Genomic DNA, 26,738 nt, shown 5'->3' on the forward strand with positions numbered 1-26,738 from the left:
CTCTAAGATAATAAACCAGTGTTGTTTTAAGTCACTGATTTGTGATAATTCATTACAGCAGAAATAAGAAACCAAACACGTCTCCATAGACCGTTCTTTAAGAACTCACTATGTTCTGAATGCTTAAAAATATAAATTGTCTAAAGGGGAACCTGGGCTAGATTTTAAAATGTGGATGACCTTGAAAGGAAATAACTTGGCCATCTTTCATATAAATGATTCTTACATGTTGTCTCAACATGTGTTTAGAGAGGTGATAATGATTCTCTGATAGGATGTACTGTATTTTTTTTCTTAGCAAATGTTTAGCATGCAATACCTTACATGCAGCACATGAACAATATCCATTTGTTGAATGACTGAATGAGATCTTTGAAATGTGTCACATATTCCTGCTAGTCAGTACTATGACATACGCTATTTGTTCAGAATGCCAACTGCTCTGACCACCAACTTCAGGAAGCTGTCAACCAACTATCTCAGGGTTGAGGTTATGGATCTGTACTGTGCAAATTGTAGGGCCACCAAAAATCTTCTCCAAACTGATAAGTTGGCTCTAACATTTAAAAAATGTATTAAAGGGTTATATTTAAACAGGTGAAGCAGAACTAATGTTTCATCAATTAGAAGGGATTGCAGTGAACACTTAAATTGACCAGATTTATGTTTCTGATTTATATCTATGGTATTTATTTGCTTCTTACAGTCTAGTACCAGTTGGATATTCAGCTACTTTCCATTAATCTGTCTCTGATCCCAAAATACTGCTAAATGCAAAAGAGTCTAATCTTCGCATCTGAGCCAGCATAAGAAAGGCTTTCTCAGGAAGCACTGGGTGTTATTTCACATACTGAAGAAATTAAACTACTTTCTTTGTAATCATTCAACACTTTTTAATTCAAAACATCTGTTTTTATATCAGCTTTTTCTTAATCCCCTGGTTATCGATGAGGTTTTATAAAATTTATAGGACATGAAAGTAGGGGAAAATCCTTTGTTCTGAGAGCTATGAGACAAGGTTTCTGATCTCGCTTTGATAAGTGATTTGATCATGGGAGACAAGATACAGAGGAAGGCATGATGATGAGTGTCAATTTATCTGAGTGCTAGTCTAACTCTTGTCACCAAATTTCATAAACTTTAGGTAAAATCTTGATGGTTAAGAAAATTATTCATGGAATTCGATGGACATAAATTCATTTCCAGCTAACCTGCCTACTAGCTAAGTAAACTTGAGTAAATTGTTTAAGTTCTCTAAACCTCAAATTTTCATTTATAATCCAAACTAAATCAAATATAATAAAGGAAAGTGTTCATGCATTAAAATACTGATTGAGTCCCTATGGTGTGTTGTAAACACTGTGTTAGGAAGGGCTACTACTTTGTCTCTTTGGGATTATTGTATGAATTAATGAGATAATTCTTGGAATGTTTTAGCACAGTACCTGGTACCTAGTAGGTCCTAAATAAATATTAATTATTAGTCGTAGTTGCTATAGTAGGTACTCCTACTTGGGGTTATTTTTAAGAATTCCTTTATTCCTTGTTCAGTGTCTTTCTCTGACCTGATGAATGATGTGACAGTGATAATTATGAAAACATTTTAGAAGTAAAAATGTTATACAAAGGCACGGTATTCATGTTCACAAATGCTACATTTCACTAATCCCAACAGGAAAGTTCAAAAAACCCTTCATCCTCATATCTGGCATCCTCTTGGCAGCCAGGTAAACAAGGTACATTGTTAATTTACATGGGAGTGTACAATGTACAGCACTCCCGCTCTCACACATTATAAAAGAGGAAAGCTCATTCTCCCTTTAGGATATACATTTTGCCTATGGGACGTTTCTGTTAGCTCTAAAGCTGTTATCGCCTTGGATTGATGCTAAGAAGGACCTGTTATCTGGCACTGTGCTGGGTACTATGCAGAGGAATTATGCAGATCCTTGACCTCTGACATTTTAGAGACTGACGCAGAAATGAATCCAGCAAACCAGAAGAAGGGGATAGAGATAAAGTGTTCCTGCATGTGAACAAATGACTTGGATTATGATGATGATCCACTGAAGGAAAAATTTGGTCATTGGAACTTTGGTTATATGTTAAGTGGTATCTCTCAGGAATCTGAATTAGGGAAAGAATTCGCTGTCATAATCCTTTTCACTCCAAAGTATAGGCAACAATAGTGTTGGTTGCATGTAGTTAGAGCTAAGGAAAGAAGGTGTTGTAGACAGTGAATAAAGAATCTAGTGTGGTAAAGGCCTGAGGTGGGGCAGGAGTTGGTGGAGGAGGGCAATGAGGGAAAAAAGGAGAGACATATGTAATACTCTCAACAATAAAGATAACATTTTAAAAAAGGAAAAACAGACAAACACAGACTTAATCAGTGGTAGAATTACAAAGGGGCAATAAAACCCATGAGAAAAAAACCTCTAGGTCCATATCAACACATTCTCCTATTTTGGTTTCTTTCCTGCTTTTACCCTTTCCTCCAAAGCCCAATCACTATATATATTGCATCATGGATCTCTTCTACATTATTAACTCAAATCTCCTGGACAAAATTTAGTTTATCCCTCCTTAATGAATCTTCCCCATGTATTCTAATCTAGTAACTATAAACTATATTCTTTTGGTGCAAGGTGAGGTCAAGAATGCTTTTAGGCCTGGCCATGGGGCTCAGTGGTTGATCATAGACCTATGAACCAGGAGGTCATGATTTGATTCCTGGTCAGGGAACATGCCCTGGTTTCTGGCTTGATCCCCAGTATGGGAGGCATCTGATCAAAGATTCTCTCGCATCATTGATGTCTCTCTCTCTCTCTCTCCCCCTCTCTCTTCTTCTCTGAAATCAATAAAAGAAAAAAATGCTTTTAGGAAACTGTTAAGATGATTTGGGCATTACTTGAAGATATATTTTATCCAGTTTTTAAACCTGTTTTTCTGATTTTCACTCTCCCTTGGCAAGGGATTAATTTTACTTAATAGCAACACAAATGAACATTAAGTAGAAATAAATTAAGACCGTGAGCTTGGTTCTGTTCCTAAGCCTTGTCATAGCCACAAAGCCTACTTTTAGTTTCCTCCTAATTAATATCATCTACCCTTGTCCTACATCTTTTGGCTTGCAATCATTCACAATGAGGCCATAAGCAGATTTACAGAACATACTCCATTTAGTGTTTCAAATATTTTGCCATAAATATTGCTTTCTCTATAAAAGCATCCAGAAATGGATAAGTGAAACACATTACACACCACTTATCCTTTGTCTATGGTAAAGTAACATTATTCAATAATGTTTGACTTAAAATCCCTTGAGAAAACCTGAAACTTAAATTTTATAATCCTTAACATTTTATTTAGAGAATTTTAATCTCAACCATCAGAAGAAACCCAATCTAATCAGCTTCATTCACTTCTTCAAGGTACCCTTATATTTGCTTTTCATAGGGTGCAGGGGGCAGTAAGAGGAAATATTGGACCAACAGAAGAGTTTTGAAGGCAGACTATAATCTCTACCATAGAATAAAAGAGATTATATAAATGCCATTGAACTGAAATAGGACACCCTTTCAAATAGAAATTAGCATCCCACAAATGTGCAATTAGTATCCAATAAATCATGGTAAGAAGAGTGTCAATACAGTGAGGTGTACCCAGTCATCACAATTAATGCCTGTATCCTGTATTGGAGAAGCCGAGCTGTTTTCATGTTACAGTCATTAGGATGAGATCGCTTCTGCAGCTGAATTGTTACAAGCAGTTAAGTATCTAATAGAGACGCTGCACTTTTAACCAGAGCCATTGCTTTTAAATTCTGCAAACTATAGGGGTTGCTAAGCAATTTTAAAGAAAAATTAATAATAGCTGCTATTTATCTGGAATAGAGCAACTTCCCAACAGCATTTCATGAAAGCAAAAACAGGTGGTTTTGCTTTCTTTCTGTTGCTTAATTTCCCAATAAGAATTAGGGATACCAAAGTTAAACATAAAATACTCAGCAAAAGACCCTTAAAAATAAACAGATGTATGTTTGCAAATGAATTCTAAAGAAAACACAAACTGGAGGGTGGTGTTTGCCTTCCTCGATTCTGTAACTTTCAACTGTGAACTGAAAGGTGGTTTAAAATGGAAATAATGGAATCATGTTGGAATTAAGAAATTTGAGTTTTAATGTAGAACTGCTACAAATTATCTGACCAGTCTAGCTTTCTAGATGGGTATTTAATTTACTTATTAGTATTCTTTTACATATTTTGGGAAGAAGATAGAAGAATAACGGTTTAAGGATGCATTCAGAAGAATGCTTCAAGGATAACAAGTTTGGAGACAGGAATGTATCCTATTTTGTTTATAGTAAAAAAGCATGGAAGACTAAAAAGAGATAAAATGATCTGAAATGTATTTTAGAACTATCACTTTTCCAGCTGGAGTGTAGATTACAGGGCAGATAAGGAAGTGAAGTGGATAGGTTCCTGGACTACCAAAAAGCATTTGAATCCATGAATTGGATGTATCAAGAAGGTCAGGTGGCAGAATATTTAAAATAAAGACTTCTGAGATAAAGGATTTTTTTGTGGTGCCAATGTCTAGAAGATAAATGTTTGAGTTACTTTGTAAGATAGGATGGAGGAAGAGGAGGTAAGGTACTGAGTGGACAAAGACATCTTCGTAAATGTTGAAGTCATGGAGACTACCTGGGATGTGAATAGCTGGTGAGAATCATGAGGAACCATCTTGGGGGCTGGCAAACACAAGATATAAAATAACAAAGACAGCTTTTTTATATTTATTTTTTTGGGAAAAAAGAATGGGACAAAAATGAGTTGCTTGTTATGTTTTTTATCTGTTTGTTTGGTTTCTTTGCTTATCTCAACTTTGCAGCATAAATGGAAGGGACCTCATACCTCAAACCCAACCAAACCTAATCAGACAGGATACAAAATAGAATAATCTTGTTGGAATATTTAATCTGTTCTTTAGGAGTTTGAGAGTGCCAGGGAGATGACCTTTTCTAAAACATTTAGGAAGTTCAGCTTAGAATATTGCTTTAAGATTCAACTCCCTCCCATTTAGTTGTGCCTTCTAGTATGCAGGGAGAATTGACATGGTTCCAATGCACCCCACAACCTGCCTACTAATTATTGTTCCTATTCTATTACATTCCAATAATCTTTTCAGTCATTTCTCTTATCTTTTTCTTAAAATTCTTCATTTTTTTTATGCACTATAACCACAATATTTGGTGACACCATGCAATGGTCATCAGAATTTCATAATCAATGCTCTAACTTCTAAACTGTTTGAAGTATTATAAGAGAATTCAATAGAGGTTCAAAGAGGAATATAAGCTAGTGTTAGTTGAAGATGAACAAAGTTTCTGTAGCGTAATAGTTCATAGAAGTGAAATAAAACCATCAAATGGCTGTAAGCTATGGAATGAGCAATTTTCACAAGGATTTAACTCTTTTTTCCCCATATTTACTTCAAATTGGATTTAGAGATTTTTCCTGGGAAATATATTATACTAGGTGCCTGGCACACGAAATTCATGCACTGGGGGGGTGGGGTGGGTCCCTCAGCCCATCCTGCCCCCTCTCACATACTGGGATCCATCAGGGGATGTCCTACTGATGGCTTAGGCGCCCTCCCTGCTCCCCTTGGGGAGCGGGCCTAAGCCACAGTCTGGCCTCCCTTTGTGGGAGGCGACTGGTCTGATCAGGGGAAGACACCAGCCCCATCACCCCGCTGCTGCAGCCACTGCCAGTCACTGCAGTCACCAAAGTGTTTTCGTCAACACGGACTCCAGTCCCTTTACCATGAAAAAATGACAACTTTCCTTAGGCATTTTCAAGATGTGTCTTTCATAGGATATGACATTTCTTTTTTTTTGTTTTTATCCTCACCTGAGGATATGTTTCCATTGATTTTTAGAGAACGCAGAAGAGAAAGGGAAAGAAAGAGAGAAACATTAAACTGAGAGGAACATTTTGATTGGTTGCCTCCTGCATGAGCCCTGACCTGGGCCCTGGCCAGGGAGGAGCCCACAATCTAGGTACATGCCCTTGGTCAGAATTGAACCAGACCCTGCAGTGGGCAGGCCAAGGCATTATCCACTGAGCCAACCAGCTAGGGCAGGATATGACATTTCTTAGCCCTCCAGCAGCAGACCTTAGTTTTTTCATCCAGGAGTGTGGTGGAAAAACCCTAGATCACCTTTTTGGATTCTTATTACCCAAGTTACTAAGAATATTACCAGTGGAATACAGGGAGCTTAGCCAATGAGCGGTCAGAAAAGGTGTTTCCTCTGTAGTTCACTCCGATCACCAGCTCTGCCCCTGCCCTCTCCGACCCCTGGCTCCACCCCTGACCCCAAGACCCCTCCAATTGCTGGCTTCGCCCCTGGCTCAGGCCCTTCCTAGGCTGCTTAGGGCCCACACGGGGCCTACCTTGGAGTGACCTGGGTGCCGATGATGTTCCCAGGACCCAGGTCGTTGGGTGCCTACATATGCAAATTAACTGCCATCTTTGTTGGGTTAATTTGCATACTCATCTGATTGGCTGGTGGGCATAGCGGAGGGACAGTCAATTTACATGTTTCTCTTTTATTAGGTAAGATAGAATTAAAACATCAAATTTCATCCTGTATTTTTATAATGTGGAGACCTTTTTCTAAGCACTGGATCGATATCCTCTCACTTATTTCAAAAGACCCCCAAAGTATAAAAAAATTTAGTTCAAATATGTTTGACTCAAACTCCAAATTATTTTTAAGCCAAAATTATCTTAGATACCACTCTAGAACAAATTTTCTGTTATGCATATGAAATGGGAAATTTGGACTGGAAATGTGCAGTATTCCCCTAGGCAGGATGGTTTTCCTGGGCTCTTTGTCCCTTGAAGTAGAAGAATGAAACCACGGACGGAGGATGGTATAGCAAAGCTGGAAATTGAGAAACAAACACAGACTCCCATATGGAGATGGGGAAAGAGTCCCATCAAGTTCCTTTTTCCATGGTTTATAAAGGCTGCAGTTTTTTTGGTGCCTCAATATCCCCTCTGATTGGTCACTATTCTCCTTTGATTTGGTCACTATAGCAACTCCTGAGCTCAAGTCTTAACAGGAAGCATAGGAAGTTCCCTCCTCCTTCTCCCTTATTGTTCTCCTATTCCCTCTGAGCTTTTCTTCCTCTTTCTTTGAATGAAGGGTCTCCTTCCCTTTATTCTGTAAATGTGTACCTTTTGCTACTCTCAGTTCCCTTATCTTATGGACATGTAACTTCTGCCACTCCCAGCTTTCTTATCTTATGGAAATGTACCTTTTGCAGGTCAGTAGCCCTGTGCTTTTTCCATGGACCCCTTAATTTCTTTTTTTTTTTAAATATATTTTATTGATTTTTTACAGAGAGGAAGGGAGAGAGATAGAGAGTTAGAAACATCGATGAGAGAGAAACATCGACCAGCTGCCTCCTGCACATCTCCTACTGGGGATGTGCCTGCAACCCAGGTACATGCCCTTGACCGGAATCGAACCTGGGACCTTTCAGTCCGCAGGCCGACGCTCTATCCACTGAGCCAAACCGGTTTCGGCAGACCCCTTAATTTCTAAAATTTCCTAAACCTGCCTGTTTCACCCCTAAAAATTCCTTTCACTAAGAATAAGACTAGGAGCCAATGAGATTAAGATTCCTGCTCAAAAATATAGAATTTAGTAGAAGAATTACTAGCAAAAAAGTTAAATTTTTTTTTGCATCCTATGCAAGTACAATTGAGAGTGCACAACAAATTCAACAAGACATTTCATTTGATTCTGCAACAAGTGAAACTCTATTGATTGGCATTTATTTAGACCCATTCATACTTGCAACTGTATATATGTAGCTTTAAGAAAAAATATCTTAAGCACACAAAATTGGAAATGGAAATGAGACCTTTGGACTGAAATCCCTCAAATCCTTGTTTATTTTGTTAGCTGCAAATTACAGATACCTAGAATATTATTGGTTTTCTGTGTTTCAATGGTGGGATTTGAAAGTACCAAGTTTAATGTTTTAGATTAAATGGATTTTTCTTAAACACAGGGTGCTAAAGATCATTGCACGTGGATATGTATGTGGACTTATATGTGTTTTTAAACTTAAACATAAAGTGATGACTAGTAAAACTCAAATTTGAAAATTTTAGGTAGAATCTCTAAGCTTCCTTCCAACTCTAGTATTTCATGATTCTCTGGAATTGATTACAAGTTTCTTTTAAATTGATCATTACATATAGCTGTATAAATCCTACAGAGAGCTGTATATGTATGCATGTATGAAACTTCAAACATAATAGCCTTATAATGTCAACTAAGGCATTATATATATATATAATGCTACCTATTCCACATTATCATAATGTATATTTATATATTATATGAACTCAGTTGTAAAATAATGTGTGTGCATCTAAGCATGAAAATGAAATTAAGTCATATAAAAGTGGTTTAATAATATTCTAGGTATGTGTAGGTCAAAACAATCAAATATTGAGAATATTATATGGATCAACCTAAGAGTAGTGGTGGCTAGTGCTAGGCAGTGGAGTTGTAAGATATTTTAAGTTATTCTTGCACTTCCCTGCATTCAATTAAAGATCTTTAAGGAATATGCATTCCTTTATTATCAGCAGCAAGTACTAGTAAAATGTACCTAAATATGAAAAAGAAGAGAAACCAGGAAGTTGACTTGCAATTATGACAAGCCTCCCAGAGCCACTTCAAGAAGGAAGCCCCCAGGGAAAGCAGCAATGGATATCAATAAAAGAGCAACACTTGCAAATAGGGGCTCCCCTGCTGCTGCCCTGTCAGAGTAGGGCAATGATCATGAGTAACAAAGCCCTTAGGAACCTCAAGAGATCTCTTCTTCAAGCAGCAGGGCAGAACATTCAGGCGACAGGGCACTGGTCTCCCTTTATCCTAACACCACACCCATCTTGAATAAATTTGACTTGGATGCAATTTCCATTAGAGGTAGAGAACCAACATAAATTGTTATCCTCACAAATGTTAGACTTACTTGCTAATGGCTGTAGGGAAGATGAGAAAGGTTTCAGGTTGTGTGTACCACTAGTCTTTTCTCCCCACGGGAAATAACTAATGCATGCATATTGAGTTGACATTGTTATACAGGTAGATTTCTATTCACCAAAACCTTTTTTATTCATTGAGCAAGACTCTGGGTGTAAGTAGATTGTCACACTGGGAATCTCTTAGTTGCAATTTCCACGACACTACCAGCTGGCTACTTAAAACATCAAAACTCAGTGCCGAGGCATCTGGAGGTACTTTCATATAGACTGTCTCCATCAGAGTTCCATTGTTACTTCTGAAGTCCTCCTTGAGCAACGGGTCTATGAAGATGGCTCCAAGCCCGATCTCTCCAGCATGGGCCACAGTAACATTGTAAAGTTGGCCCCTGATGGCTTCTTCTCTGTATTTAGCTAATACAAGGTAATAGCCACAGTCTCCTGCCTTTACCTTTCTCCAGCTGGAGTTAGGTATACCACTATGTCTAACAAACATTAGCTGACACATTTCAAGTTCTCTAAGTGGGCTTGAAGTCCCCTTCCTCAAGCTTAAGATGGGGAAGAAGCACCCTCTTCTTCCTGAGGATGGGGGGTGGGTCCAGCACTCCAATGACTGACTCTAAGACATTTTGTCCTTGATTTCTTTATCTTTCAGTCCATTGACATTGTCCTGTGCCAACGGTCACAGAACCAGATTTTGTTCATCCTGGTGAACCCTCCACAGGTGCAAGGTATTTAGCACAAATATTTTATTTTCGTCCTTTGGAGTTTGAGACAAAACAATGAAGACAAGGAAACCATTTTAGCTTCCAATTAAATACACAGATTGGGGAAAAAAAGTTCTTTACACTTTAGTATTCTATTGATTATTTATAACGACTTGGTATGCGTCACATCTCAGACAACTGTGGCATCATATCTTGTCATAAACCTAACTCAGAGGTTAAAGTTTTGTAAGGGTCTTACTTACAAAAGACCCTTAGGAAGGGTCTTTCCTAAGAGAATCTAGGGCTCTGCGAAGCAGGAGGTGGCAGCAGGCCTCTGGCTTTGCAGGTTTCTGCCGCGGTCTTTCAAGTCAGTAGGGACTGAGTCTCCAGCAGTTGATGGGTCACTGTGGATTTGAAGCCCTGATAAAATATCGGTATTTGTTTAAAGAAAATCCTGTCTTTAAAGGTCTACAACTGTATCTTGGGCAGATGCCTATGAGAAAAGCTTTTAATGGTCATTGTTTTTGAGAATATTGGGTTAGCTGGAGAAAAAGTATTCCTGCAAAGAGAAATATCCCACTCTGCTAATCTATAACTTCTGGGACCTTTGAAACTAGAAAAGATTAAACAGCAGTGCCACTAACCGTGGTAATGCAGAGCAGATTAGAAGTAAAAATACAAGTGTTTGAAAATAAGGGCAATGCTATTATATAATACCACGATTATGGTGATATCATTGCACATATTCATGTTCTAATAAGCCCATCTAATTATCCTGACCTCATCTTCTCTTGGCACAATCCTATCAACCTACAGAAAAACCTGATAACTACATGAGAGGAAAACAATGGCTGAGAAAGCTGAACAGGGAAGTAACATTAGGCAGCAGTGCTTGAAGTTAAACCCTGTAGCTATTCACTCTATGCAATTCTGGCAGCTACTCTGAACTCACCAGTGTATTTGAGTGTGAGTAGGTGAGGTTCTTACTAACAATTATCAATGAACTGATGATGTATCAGACCCAAGTCATGGGCAAGAGAGGTTCTGCAAGACATAGCTCCAAAAATAGCATCTCTTTATCAGGCACCTACAGTATGCAAACTATGGTATTATATATTAAGGATATAGGGTGAGAATGATGATATAGATTTATTCCCAGTACTGCAATGACCTATATAGTGCTTACTGGATGGAAACAGACAGGCACACAAATAATTGAAAAGATAAACAGAAATTTTGCTAGAAGACAGACTATGGCCAACTCCAGAGCTGGAATTGTCAATCCTGTTAGGAATATGGACACATTTTAAAGCCCCAAGTCAGAGTCTCAGTGTAAATGAGTCAGTCCTGGCTACAGGTGAATGTTTGCAGCAGTAATGAAGCAATTCTAAACAGATCAATGTCCATAGGACCCAGAGCATATGAACACTGCCCCTAGCCAGACAACTTTAATAATAAGCACCTTAACTTGGTGTGCGAAACTGAGATGCAAAGATAAAAACTATCCATTTGATTTGTTAATCTCAGTTAAGAAACACTCTATTGCCAAATAATATTACAAAAAAACACATTCAATTTTTTAAAATTTTTATTTTTGAAATTATTACATATGTCCCCCTTTCCCTCCACCCCATTGATTGCTTCCCACCCCCATGGCCCACCCCAGGCCTTCACCACCCTACTGTCTGTGTTCATGGGTTATGCATATATGCATATAAGTTCTTAATCTCTCCCATCCACCCACACCCACCCTTCCTTCTGAAATTCCACAGTCTTTATGTTTCGGAATCTATTTGTTTTTCAGTTTATTTTGCTCATTAGATTCCACATACGAGTGAGACCATGTAATACTTGTCTTTCTCTGACTGGCTTATTTCGCTTAGCATAATACTCTCTCAGTGCCTCCATGATGTCTCAAAGGATAAGACGTCCATTTTTACTGCTGCATAGTATTCCATTGTGTAAATGTACCACAGCTTTTTTTACTCATTCATCTACTGATGGGCACTTGGGTTGTTTCCAGATCTGAGCTATTGTAAATTCTGTTGCTATGAGCATAGGGGTGCATACATTCTTTCTGACTGGTGTTTCAGATTTCTAGGATATATTCCCAGAAGTGGGATCACTGGGTCAAATGGTAGTTCCATATTTAATTTGAGGAAACTCCAAACTGTTTTCCATAATGGCTGCACCAGTCTGCATTCCCACCAGCAGTGTACTAGGGTTCCCTTTTCTCCACATCCTCGCCAGTACTTGTCATTTGTTGATTTGTTGATGTTAGCCATTCTGACACATGTGAGGTGATACCTTGTGGTCATTTTAATTTGCATCTCTTTGATGATTAGTCCACTTCGAGCACTTTTTCATATGTCTCTTTGCTATCTGTATGTCCCCTTTGGAGAAAGGCCTATTTAGGTCCCTTGCCCACTTTTTTAAAAATTTTTTAAAATATATTTTATTGATTTTTTACAGAGAGGAAGGGAGAGGGATAGAGAGTTAGAAACATTGATGAGAGAGAAACATCGATCAGCTGCCTCCTGCACACTCCCTACCGCCGATGTGCCCACAACCAAGGTACATGCCCTTGACCGGAATCAAACCTGGGACCCTTCAGTCCACAGGCTGACGCTCTATCCACTGAGCCAAACTGGTTAGGGCAGACCCTTGCCCATTTTTTAATTGGGTTGTTTGTCTTCTTTTTGTTAAGTTGAATAAGTTCCTTATATATTTTAGAAATTAACCCTTTATCAGATATAGCAGTGCCATCCCAATTGAATGATATGTTCCTTTTCTCCTTTCTCATTAGCAGAACCAGAAGGCTAATTATTTTGGTCTCTCTTTGCTTGATATGCAGACTTCAACATAAAATAATTTTTTTTTTTGCCAGATTATTCAGATTTTATTACTATTCTCCCATTAATCTATCTCTTTGTCCCCAGTTTCTGTTGCTAAAAATCTGTGCAATGGTGTTGATCCCCTGTGGCAAAAGTTTCTTTAAAACATCTTTAGAGATTGTGATGAGGGAGATTCATTTATATTCTTTTATTCACAAAGCAAAATTAAATGCATGTTTCCAGAGGCTGTTAATCAGCCTTAACCCACCATTACTTAAAATATTTTTATGCCCTGAGTTGCTTCAAACCCTGACCCAGTAACTCTCAAACCCAGCTGCAATGAATGTATTTTAAAACTATTCTTTGAAAACAAAAATCTCACCTGGGTAGACATTTTCTATGTAAAATCACATATTCATGATATGTTAATATGAATGCATTTCTCTGTTACCTTGAATACTATCTAAATTCTGGTTCCAGGTGTCAGAACATGATACAATCCATGACACAAACAGACATAGGACTACTTAATATCTTTTGTATTTCATTAACTAACACTCATGTTGTGTCAGAAGGAGATGAAATATAAGATAAATTTGGTGCTTTCCTCCTTTTGCCAATATTAACCACTTCATACGCAAAATTAAGAAATGCTATCATGGTGGCAGTTTTATTTCCACAGTGTCTCAGTCAATCTCCCTGACTCCAAACTCCCAACCACTAATACGTTCTCCATAATGGAGCCATCATCTTTCTTTCTTTTTAGTAATGAATTAAACTAACAACTTCAAATATTAGAGGAAGTCTCACACTTTAACATATTTCTATTTTTAACACCTTAGAAGATCAGGGCCCCAAGACAAACATCACAAAATTGGCTTTGGCTTTGTGACCAATTCATGTGATCGGTGGTGTGTACTTTGTTTAACAGTGCAATTCTATTTGGGTTCTATATTTCTACAATCAGAGAAAAAAATAAAAACAAGTAAAGATTACTAAAAAAGTGTTCACCGCATTCGTGGTCAATGGCTAGAACATAATATAGAAATGTTGAACTAGAAGAGGAATGATCAGCCTGGGCAATCAAAAGAAAGTTCAATGGCCTGACTGGCAGTAGAGCCATTATCTTGCTCACTCACATTGCAGGTTCCTTCTGCTCCAGGTTTGTAATTATCCACACAGGTCACCAAGTGGTCATATGGGCTCTGTTGCTTGGTGAGTTGATAGAATTTGTCTCAGTACATTTGCAATCACTGATTCCTTTTGCTTGCTTGCTCAGCATTGCTGCAGTGAATTCTCTGTGGCCTCAATTACCAAGAAAATAAGCCGCCTTGGAAGCCTGAAAATTTTCTGTTTTTCCCACAAGCCTTCATCCCCCATTTTCCTTTTAAAAGTTACGTTGGATTATATTGATCTTTATTTAAAAACTCTTTAACAAGTCCTCAAGATAAAGCCCACATAACATAAATTGGGCATTCAAGGTTCTCTAATGTTCAATTTCATGAAAACATTTTCTCCAGGCCTATGTCAGTAATGTTCAATTTCATGAAAACATTTTCTCCAGGCCTATGTCAGTCCTTGCAATTTTCTAAGCCTACAAGGGAGTTTGTGCGTATTCTGTTCTCTTTCTGGCTCTCCTCTTCCTAGAAATGTCTTCAAGATCTAGCATCAGGCCATTCTCTGGTGAAGCCTTTCATAAAGTAAGTTTTCTGTACTCCCATAGTCCATGCCTATAACAGACAATTTTCTATAGTCAACTGCAGTCACTGCCTTCAGATTGATCCTTCCCACTGTGCCATGAGACCCTAGAAGCCATGAGACCCTAGAAGCCACGAGAGTCTAGAACAGTGGTTCTCAACCTTCCTAATGCCGTGACCCTTTAATACAGTTCCTTCCTCATGTTGTGGTGACCCCCAATTTCATTGTTACAAATTGAACATAATTAAAGCATAGTGATTAATCACAAAAACAATATGTAATTAAATATGTGTTTTCCGATGGTCTTAGGCGACCCCTGTGAAAGGGTCGTTCGACCCCCAGGTTGAGAACCGCTGGTCTAGAAGCTTTGACAGGTTGTCTTTTGCTTTGATTGTCCTGTGCTTCATGTGGTGCTTGTTCCCCCTAACACTCTCCCCTTGATACCATCTTTGAGAAATTCCTTTCACCTTAGGATCAGGTAAGTCTCTCTAGGTATGTATCCTTGGTCATCTATCTGTGTAATACACACACACACACACACACACACACACACACATTGTGTAACACACACACATTGTGTAACACACACACACACACACATTTAGGATCTTGGAAAAAAGTGTCCAACCGCTGTTTTCATCATCATAAGAATAATACTCAATTGGGTATTTTTTTAAATATATTTTTTATTTATTTCAGAGAGAAAGAGAGAGGGAAATAGAGATAGAAACATCAATGATGAGAGGGAACATTGATTGGCTGCCTTCTTAATGCCCCCCACTGGGGATTAAGCCAGCAACCCAGGCATATGCCCTTGACTGGATCAAATCTGGGATCCTTCAGTCCACAGGATGACACTCTATCCACTGAGCAAAACCAGCTAGGGCTCAACTGGGTATTTTTTAAAGATGTAATTTGAGGTTATAAATTAGGAAAAAATAATTTTAGAATGTGCATTTTCAAAACATAGTGGCAATACCATAATGGACTTTGGTTTTTATAATGAACATTTAAAAATGTTTAGTTGTTGCACATTCAGTGACAATATACTATATTCTAAATTAATACTCATATTACAGTAAAAACATTTGGCAGAATATGGCCCAGCAATAATAATAATTTGCATTTACAGCTCAAAGCTAGTAGCTCAAAACTGTTTAATTTCTGCTCATTTGTATTTTTTACTTATTTCATCTTCATTCATCCTGCAAGGTGTGTGAGTATATGGCTTTCATTAAATAATAAAAATAAATGAAATGTTTAATATGGCAAAGAAAATGGAATATTCCTTTATAACTGTCTAGTATACCTGGAGAGCTGGTGGTGGGAGTGGGGAGGACATAAGGAATATTTGAATTTTCTCTAAACTCTAGGATACTTGGAGGTGAGTGCAAAAAGGATCTTGTGGGTGACAATTTGAGTGATTGACTTTGCCTGGAGTTTTGAGAGCCAAGTTTCTGAGAAACATTGAGATTTATCAACTGGCCAGTAGCTATGATATGCACTGACCACCAGGGGGCAGATGCTAAATGCAGGAGCAGAAACCACAGGCATGGAAACAGGGAACAGACTGATGAATCTCAGAGGGAAGGGGGGAGGGAGGAGGTCAGGAAGAGATTAACGAAAGATCTTTTATGCATACTAGAGGCCCCGTGCATGGATTTGTGCACTGGTGGGGTCCCTCAGCCTTGCCTGTGCCCTCTGGCAATCCGGGACCCCACAGGGAGTGCTCCTAAGCTGGCAGTTGGATATCCTTAGTGCTGCTGCGGAAGCGGGAGAGGCTCCTGCACAGCCACTGCGCTCACCAGCCATGAGCCCGGCTTCTGGCTGAGTGGCACTCTCCCTATGGGATCGCACTGATCACCAGGGGCAGCTCATACGTTGAGCGTCAGCCCCCTGGTGGTCAATGTGCATCATAGTGACCTGACGTTCTGCAGTTTGGTCGATTTGCATATTAGCCTTTTATGCCTGCGGGATCGAGCCAAAACTGGCTCTCCGACATCCCCCAAGGGGTCCTGGATGAGGGCACAGGCCAGGCCAAGGGACCCCATCCATGCATGATCAGGGCCAGGGAAGGATGGGAGAGGTTGGCCAGCCGTGGAGGGACCGCAGGAGGGCTCCAGGGCAGGTCCGGCCCATGTTGCTCAGTCCCGATCAGCTGGACCCCAGCAGCAAGCTAACCTACTGGTTGGAGCATCTGCCCCCTGGTGGTTAGTGCAAATCATAGCAACTGGCCGACTGTTCAACTGTCTGCCCCTGGTGGTCAGTGCACGTCATAGCGAGCAGTTAAGCGGCCTTAGCATATCATTAGCATATTACGCTTTGATTGGTTGAATGGATGACCAGACGACTGGACACTTAGAATGTTAGGTTTTTATTATGTAGGATAGTAAAATTTCATGCCTAGAATGCATTCTGTTTTACATCTTTTAATTTATTTCACTATCATTAAAGGACATATTGATAGTTCAAGTTTTTATATATTGTAATCTTAAAATTATATTTCTCACCTGTGCTTTGTGAATAGTCTGCTTAAGGTTTAATTCATTTTGGCATTTTCTTAATGGAATATACAGCCCTTGAATCAAGTGGATCATTGTTATCTCATGAGGAAATGTCTGAAAATAGCCCTATTTGCTTGTAGAAAGTTCAGAAATTCCCAAACAACCCCTTCTCTCCTCAGCATAAATATAAGCAAGTATTAAATTTCTTTTAATCACATTAGTCATTGAGTTGACAGTCTACACTTGGATATCTGTATTTAGCAATCAGATTTCCTGGATTTTAATGAGCTTGATCCAATTTATGGTTCAAGACCATGAATAAATAATTATTATATAAGCAATTTCACTTTGTTGCCATAGTGATGGAAACAGAAGAACCTCGCTCTATGCTCAATGTGGAAGCGTAAAATAAAAACAGTCTTTAAAATGTTTTTACTTAGGAGAAAGGCAACGACAGCTCATGTTCAGTTCAGTGTTTGAATTCCAATTATGATATTATTTGTGTCAGGAAGATTTTACTAAGCTCCAAAAAACAGATATTAGGAGGCAATACCTTTTGATAATTATCTTTAAAATCCCCATAAACCTTTTTCTTGCTTTAAGTCTATCCCATCCCACACTGGAAACTATGACTGAGAAAGGTAAGACATAGTTCCTAAGATCAAGAAGATGATTGCCTAACTGGTGAGACATATATATTCATACATATAATTACAAAACAAAGCCCAGTGTTCCTAATGAAACTCTAAGTTGTGTTAAATAAATATATGTTCTGAGAAGAACACGAATTTGAGTAGTAGGTAATACTCTATTTCCTATAAATTATTTTTAAATGAATGAATCCTTCACATCAATTTTGTTACTTAGTTGGAACTTAGAAACTTGTTATTTATGTGTAAGTCAATAAGCACTCTGTTACAATTTAATTATAGAATGCTTGAAGAAATAAATAAAGGAAGAGGCCAATTATGATATTGCTGTGACATTAGCTACAGTGAACTTTTTGTGGGTCTCCTACGCTAAGCTCTGGGATGTTCTATAATTCAAAGATATAAAATGGAATACTGATGATGATGAAAAGGAGCAAAAAGGAGCAGGACCTTAATGAGAGCTTATTTGTGGAGTCCATACTGGGAAGGGCAACAAATATATCTAAATGGAGCTAAGAAAGGTTAGTAGTCCCAGGAAATGGGACATAGAGACTTATACCAAAATCTATTATTTGACATATGTTCAGTGCTCAGATAAAAGGGGCTGAAATGGTATGTATATCTGTGATTCAGGACAAAAGCCTGAAAGTCAGGCACCCCAGGTTTGGTTTAGTGGCTACACATTGGGTGCTAGCACTTTCCATTATTTTGCTTAGCCTTTGTAGTGATAGCCCTCTTCATGGTGGGAAGACAGCTGTGGCAGCTTCAAGCACCGTGTCCTCAAACTACAAAGAATAAAAACACAAGAGGGGCTCAGCTGTTCTTTATGCTGCTCTCATTTTACCCCGAGAAGAAAACTCCTTTCCAGAGCCTGCTGTCTTCTTGCTCATGCCAGCTTCTAGAAGGCTGAGCTAGCATCTGTTCTTACACAGAGTGGAAATACTGTGTGATAGGATGAATTGTGTCCACTAAAAATGTATAGGTTGAAATCCTAACTCCCAGTACCTCAGAATGTGATTTTATTTGGAAAGTTGAAGCCCGATGCATGAAGATTCATGCATAGGCCTTCCTTCCCCTGGCTGGCAGCACCACCCTCGCTCTATCCCAGAGCCGCCTTTCTGCCTTCGCACGCCAGAGGCCCAGAGCGGCCAGGGCGGGGAGGAATGCCTGTGTCGTCACCATAGCAATGATGCAAGCGTCCTGGCCCAGCTGGAGCCATCTTTGTTGTGTCAATTTGCATATTCCCTCCTTATTGGCTGTGGGAGCAGCCATCTTTGTCACAAAGTGATGGTCAATTTGCATAGTCCATCTTTATTAGATAGGATAGCATTGTTACAGGTATAATTAGTAAATTAAGATGAGGTCATTAGGGTGGGCTCCTAATCCAATGTGACTGGTGGTCTTTTTTTTAATTTTTTTCTTTATTGATTAAGGTATTACATATGTGTTCTTATAAAAAGGAATGCCATGTGAAGATTGCAGTTATGTTGCTATAAGCCCAGACACTACCAGAATCTAGGAAAAGGCCTGGGACAGATCCAACCTTAATCCCTTCAGAGAGAGGATGTATGGCACTGCTGACACCTTGGTTGCAGCCCTTCAGAACTGTGAGACCTTAAATTTCTGGCATTCTAAGCCATCCAGTTTTTGGTGCTTTGTTATGGAAGATCCAGGAAATGAATACATTCAGAATATGTAAAAACGACATGATTTTACTTAAATGTGGCTTCGGAACATTTTCTCTAACTAAATAATTAGTACAGATAACCGATCTGTATCCGAGATACTTTTAAAGATTCTGAAATATGAGGCAGAGTCATCAAAACCCTGGGACTAGATTCAGCAATATCCTATCAGGTTTATTTTTATAGATTTTTAGTTCTAATTATAATTTTTGTTCACGGGAATAATTCTATTTTACATCGTTGTTCTGATGCATGTTAATTGTCCTGGAGAATGAGGCCCAACAATACCACGCTTTCCATCATCTTCCTACTGAAGTCAGCGCACATGGGGCAGAGCATTTTGCTGAAGTGAGGAAATGGAAAGGCTTAGGAACATTTGTGCACAGCTTTTTGGAAAGGTGAAAATGTTGAAACCATGAATTCAATTATGTGATAATTCCTGATTTATATGTATTTAATTTTAGAACCACACCTCTTTTTTTTTTTTTTTTTTAGAGAGGAAGGAAAAGGGAGAGAGAAATAGAAACATCAATGATAAGAATAATAGATCAGCTGCCTCCCACACACCCCCTACTGGGGTAGAACCCACAACACAGGCACATGCCCTGACTAGGAATCAAACAGTGACCTTCTGGTTCATAGGCCGATGCTCTACCACTGAGCAACACTGGCCAGGCCACCTTAATTTTTTTTTTTAATTTCTAAAGGAGAAATTACAAGAGATACAGAATTAAGTAAAAATTGATTAATTAAAGACATCAGATTATAGTGACAAAATGTGTGGTAAGATCTGGCAGCCTTCATGCCACTAAAAAAAAAAATCTAACTCATATATTATTTATATTTAGAATGGAATAAGACTTAACTTCACCCAAGGACTTCATTATGGCAGAGTGTTTATTGGCTTAAAAATAAATAACAAGTTCCTAAGATCCAACTAAGTAACAAAACTTATATGAAGGATTCACTTCTTAAAAAAAACTCCAGAGATGGAAAAGTCCTAGAACACCAAGACTAAAAAATCTTTTCTGCACGAAAATAAATTTAAGTAAATCCTGGATAAAGACCAGTGTCAGGTTAAATCAGCTACACTGAAGGACTTCCATTGACCTGCCTTACTTTCCTTTCAGTGAGAAGAATATTGTAGCTATTGAGTTCACTCTGTCATCTTTTTCCCTCCATAACCTCAAACTCTTGAAAGACACAATAATGAAAATAAAATAATACAAGACCACATTCTCTTGAAGCTAATTTCAACTCTACAGTTTTTAACCTTCTACAAAGACACACTGATGGTTATAATTGCTAATAGGTGACCAGACAAGCTTGGGTGTTTAATTCACACCCATGGCCCTGGCATTTCCCTGTAAGTTAGAAAGAATTGTGGCTCCCGGGTGATTTGTCTCAGGTGACCTATGAAGGTCTTTTTCACCAGGGAAAGAAACAAACTCATTCTTTCCAGCTCAGGTGCTGGATTCTGTGATGCACAGCACTCATTTTGTATCAAGTTCTTTAAACACCTCCTGGTTAGAACAGGATGAAGAATGTGAATAAGAAGCATTAGCCCCACTTAGAAGGTCTCTGAACACAGACCTCTTTGTCTGTCCAAACCACAATAGGCTTGAGAAAAACAACAAACAATGCAACAAAACAAGATGGGGTTGCAATAAAACATTTTGTAGAAGTTTATTGGCTGAACCCTGGCTTCCACCATTTGTTCGCATTTAATATCTTTTTACAAAATGCATTTTGCCTGTAAGTGGGTAAAAAGACTGAGCTCTGAATACTTTTTAAAATGCAGCTCAGCCCTAGCCTATTGGTTCAGTGGATAGAGTGTCAGCCTTCGGACCAAAGGGTCCTGGGTTCTATTCCAGTTAAGGGCATGTATCTTGGTTGCAGGCTCCTTCCAAGCCGGGGCCCTGGTCGGGGCTTGCGCAGGAGGGAGGCAACCAATCGATGTGTTTCTCTCACTTCGATGTTTCTCTCTGTCTTTCCCTCTCTCTCCCACTCTCCCTAAAACTCAATAGAAAAAATAACCCTTGGCTAGGATTAACAAAAAGCAAACAAATGCCATTCAATATTTATAAGCCAGTTACTAAATAATAAACTCTTAGACATTAGAAAGGCCCTCCTGAATCTTCTAGCGCTCATGCCTGGGTTCTCCAGACATTTTCCTTGAAGCACATTCCCCCAGCCTCTGCTTGCAAACTTTCAGGGAGGAGGAAGAACTCATCATCTTGAATTTAGGGGCAACTATTACTAAGGAAGAATATTGTTTCAATAGTCACGCTAAATGTCCACTTATATTTACCTTCAACTGATCTAAGTTCAAGCCTATTGCCTCCAAATAAATCTGATTCCTCATAAAGACCACTGACCATCCAATGGGTGAATTAAGGTCATCTTTTTATAAGTGAAATAGGCATCAATTTCAAGATCCTTCACCCTCATTTTTTTCCTACCTTTTAATACACATACCTGGGTTTGTCCACTTTTTCCTGCAGGTGTGATATGTCAGTAGGGTTCCAGATGTGGAGTGAGGTCTTGTTGGTTATGGGCACTAAATTTTGATGAATGCATCTGAGGTCTGTGGTGCCTTCCATGGTGACTCCATCACTCTGCTGACTCACATTAATCTTGCAGTTGGCTAAAATGTCAAAATGTCTCTAACATTTTAACCCAATTTGCTGTTCAGACTAGCCTCTCCCTTACTCCTTTGAACCATATGCTTTCTGACCTAACCACAGGATATCACATTTATCTTTATTAAATGTCATCTTCTTAGACTCAACCCACTGTTTCGGCCTGTCAAGATGCTTTTGAATCCTGATTCTGTCATCCCCCTGTATTAGTTATCTCCCCGAGCTTGTTGTCAGCCACAGATTTGATAACAGGCCTTCTTTGTCCTCATCCGAGTCAATGATAAAAATACTAAGGGGACCAAGCCAAGGAAAGAGCAATGCTGCTGGCCGTCTTCCAAGCTGGGAATGCTGTGCGTATCTGAATTTCATTCAGCCAGCTGAAAAGCTGCTCAACCACATTAACATTTCATACATGACTCTAAGATATTTGGAATCTGGTCCCTACCTCCTTCCTGGTCATCATCTAGTCCTTTATTCCCAGCATTTGTTGCTTTCCCGCCAGACTAGCAATGTTCTCTGTCCTTTCTCAATACTGGGCTCCTTTCCCATCTCAGACTTTTGTTATTTTTGTTCCCTTTCCTTGAATTACTCTCCTCCCAGATATTTGCATAACTGGCTCCTTATCATTCAGGTTTTAGCTCAAAAATAGCCACTTGAAAGCAATGTTTCTCAACCTCTGTTTCTCAACTATTGACATTTGGGCTAGATAATGCTTGTGGGGCACCATTTCCTTTGGTAATTTTTTATGACTTTTATTGCACAGGTCTTATACTTCTTTTATTAAACATATTCCAAACTGTGTTATTATTTTATACTATTTTGAAAGGAATTATTTTCTTTTAAAAAATAATCTTAAACTGTTGGGGAGCACACAAGACTTGATTGGAAAGTTTGTAAGGAGGATATTCTGAGAAAAGGGAAGTGTTTGGAAGGCTGCCTGCCCTGTTTATCGGAATTCTGACTTTGGGGAGACTTAGGAGAGTGTCCAAGGCGGGACCCCAATTATTCCTTGACCTTTCTGAACAAGCCTGTGCATATGCAGACCCCCGGGTGTTTACTGGAATCCTTATGCTTAATCCCTGGAGGCCCTTGCCTAGAGGACAATGTAAACATGTGTCCTCCCAAGATTACTCACCCTACTGATTGTATCTAAAGATAAAAATTCCGTTAAAGGCCTAATGAGGCAGGCAATAGAGGCTGCTCTGGACGCTAGAGCTAGGGGCCCCTTAGCCCTCTCTTGCCCAGTCAAACTGTGTCTGAGTAATCTGTTCATCCGTCATTCAGGGGCTGCTGGTCAGCCCTGGCATTAAACATAATTATTTAAAGTACTTTCTTATAAACATGAATAATTCTTTAATATATATATATATTTTAAGGGGAAGGGAGAGGGAGAGAGAGATACAAACATCAATGATGAGAAAGAATCATTGATCGGTTGCCTCCTGAACACCCCCCAACTGGGGATTCAGCCTGCAACCCGGGCATATGCCCTGACAGGGAATTGAACCGTGACCTCCTGGTTCTTAGATCTACACTCGACCACTGAGCCACGCCAGCTGGGATAAACATGAATCTTTCTTAGTGGGCATCCTTAATATCGCTAATCAAATAAAATCAGGTTTGGGTCTTTTTAAAAGAACTAGTCTATAAAATAAAATCTGCCTATGTACCAGTTGTTGGATTTGAGGCTGTTTTAGGTATTCCACCTGGTTATTACATTACATACAGATAAATAGTCTCATTTTGCTTAATAAATTGCTATTCTCTATCCACTAATATAATTTCTAAAATAGAGATGCTATAAAATCACACTTTGTGATTCTGTTTACCCATCTCCCAGCAATACACTGAGAAATCAAATTAAAATTCCTGGCAAGTATTCTTACAAAACAAAGTGAAGACAAGCAGGGCAATGTTCATTTTTCTCTGAATTGGGACTGGATCGGCAAAGTAGGAAAAAAGTGCTCTAATTTGACTGCAAGTACAGGAGCCTCCTGCCTGCTTTGCCATGAATGTCAGCAAGAGTGATTCCCCTTCACCCCTTTCCACCAGCTTGCTCCCTCTGCATCACGGAGGAGCCTCCTTGTAAAAGCAAAATAAGGCTGAGGCTGTGGAGTTGTCAATAGCAGCAACAAATGTACTTACCCCACCTCCGTTTCCTATAACTGGGCCATTACTCAATCGAAAGCAAACTGAGGACAGGGACATTATCTTGTTCAATTTTACATTCTGCCTGGTTTTCATGTTAATTATGGATCAATAAATAAACAGGTATAGACAAGTATGTCTTCTTTTTTCTCTTTTTCCTTTGCCTCAGCTTATAGACCATTAATGAACTTCAGTTAGCTGCAGGAGAAATATCCAAATATCAAGATAATAACATTCTGCCTGAATCTCACAAATGAGTAAAATAAGGCAGAAAAAAATCAGCTTTAGCTAGTATATCACATACTGTCTAAACTATTGATAATTATTTATTAGAGTTTAGATTAAAATGTTAATGAAAATGATTCTGATTCACAAAGAATCTTCTATAGGTATTTAAAGTTCAGGTTGAGTTATTGGCATTAATGGACACCCCTGTAAGATAAATTACCAGCCCAAATTCACTGAGACCCACACAACCATACAAATAAACAAATAAACTTTATCTTTAACTTCAGAGTTTTGACATTAACTTTTATTTATCTGAACCCCAGGCTCTGTGAACTGCCAGTGTAGTTTCATAAGTGGAATTTTATTGCAGTTATTTTTATGCTACAACAGTTTCTTTCAGTCTTGGACCATAACCACTTTGTTTGAAAAAAAATAGAATAAATAAATATGTGCATATGTGTGCACACACTCATATATGATTAATATTAAGTAAAAGGAAAATGCATTGTTTCTTGCTGGAGCCTAATGCACAAGCACTATGGATGTTAGCACATGAAGTTCTTAGAAGTTCTATAATAAAAACACCAGTCAAATCGGATTCAACTCATCACTTTATCAAATTATTTCCCCATGGGCAACTTTATTCAAGCAACACAGATTAATGCCTGTGTTTCACCATTAACAGCTTGGAGACAATAGTGATAAATTAAAAAGCAGGTTATAAAACTTTCTATATAGTATTATGACCTCTCCTATAAGAAGACAACTATGATTCTACAGAGTATACGATGATTATCTTGAGGCAGGGTTACTTTCTTATTATTGCTATTGAATTTTTCTATATATCTTGTTTTGTTAACAAAACTGTATTTATGTTATAGATTCTATAAAAAAAAATAAAATGGTAAGTTATGATCAAGAATAAATGACCTTTTTAAAGGTCATTTCTATACATTTATAATATATACTAGTGGCCTGGTGCACGAAATTCGTGCGTGGGGGGGTGTCCCTCAACCCGGCCTGCACCCTCTCCAATCTGGGACCACTGGCTCCTAACTGCTCATCTGCCTGCTTGCTTGATCGCCCCTAACCACTCTGCCTGCCAGCCTGCTTGCCCCCAACTGTTCCCCCCCCCCCCTGCCAGCCTGATCACTTCCAACTGCCCTCTCCTCCTGACCTGATTGCCCCTAACAGCCTCTGCCTCGGCCCTGCCACCATGACTTTGTCCAGAAGGACGTCCGGAAGGTCTCCCGGAAGGTCTCCCTGTCTAATTAGCATATTACCCTTTGCCAGAGACCAATTCCAGCATGTCATAATTTCAAGAGTTTCATCAATAGGTTGATGAGACTTGGGGACTCAACAGGGTTGAGTCACACATGTAGTCACCTGTTGGGAATGGCTGAAGGCATTTTCCCAAACCTGAATAGGAAACTGATTATGGCTGCCAGACAGTTAAAGGGCATCTTAATCTACATGTTATTGGCTCCTACTGGCCAAACACCTGAACAGCCGTAGGCTAATTCCCCCATTCTGACAATGGACTCTGTACTAAACCCTGACCCTTTGAAGTGTATATCTCTGCCTCCCCTCAGGACAAGTTGTGTTAATAAAAAGCATGGGGTCCTGGGGACGAAGAGAACCTAAGATCATAGACTTAAGATCTTGGATCTTAGCTCCTTTAGCTAAGCTCCTCTGACGCCCAATGCCTTTCAAAACTATATTTCGTCTCTGGATTCTTTATTAGTCTCTGGATTCCTATTTAACATCTACGCACAGCCCCTTCTCCAGATTCCTGAACCCTTCTTGATGCTGGGACAAGAACCCTGGCAATCCTTTTATTAGTATAGATACTTCCTTTAGAATATTAGGAATCATAAGGGCAGGAATGATAAATTCTATGCCAACTTTTTCATATATGCCTTATTTTGTTTATTTTTAAATTTATCTTTATTGTTCAAAGTTTTACAGATGTCCCCTTTGTTGTTTTTTTTTGTTGTTGTTGTCCCCATTGGCCCTGCACCCACCTCTCCCAAGCCTTCACCACACTATTGTCTGGATCCATGGGCCAGTGGGATCTGATGCTAACTCCAGGTAATTACAGACTTAATTAATTAAGTTAAATTGTAGGACATTCGGTGTCACAGAATTGTCTGATGGGGGTGGGGGTGGAGGTCCCACGTATCTGGTTTCATAAGTGTAGTATTAGAATAGAGGAAAACAGCAGGAGTGTTTTTTTCTTTAAAAATCATTGATGGAAATAATTAGAAAATTCAAAAAATTCTAAATACATATTTAGACTTATCTGTAAGTTTTACTTCAGCACAGTAGCTTAACACAGGAAGAAGAGAGCTCACATTATGTGTATTAACCCTGTTTGTGTATCTGTCATCTAAAGAATTCTGCAAGTAATGTAGGCATTTCTTTCCTCCTTTTCACTCTCCACAGTGTGGTGCTGTCACAGGTGTGGATAAGTCATTGCACTTGACAAGAATTTTTGAGTTCTGGTCCCAGGTTTGTAACTCCTTAGCCACACATTCTGGTCAGATCATTTAGTCTCTAGGGTCAGGTGG

This window comes from Myotis lucifugus, unplaced genomic scaffold (genome assembly GCF_000147115.1).
Source record: "Myotis lucifugus unplaced genomic scaffold, Myoluc2.0 scaffold_34, whole genome shotgun sequence".
NCBI classification, from domain to species: Eukaryota; Metazoa; Chordata; class Mammalia; order Chiroptera; family Vespertilionidae; genus Myotis; species Myotis lucifugus.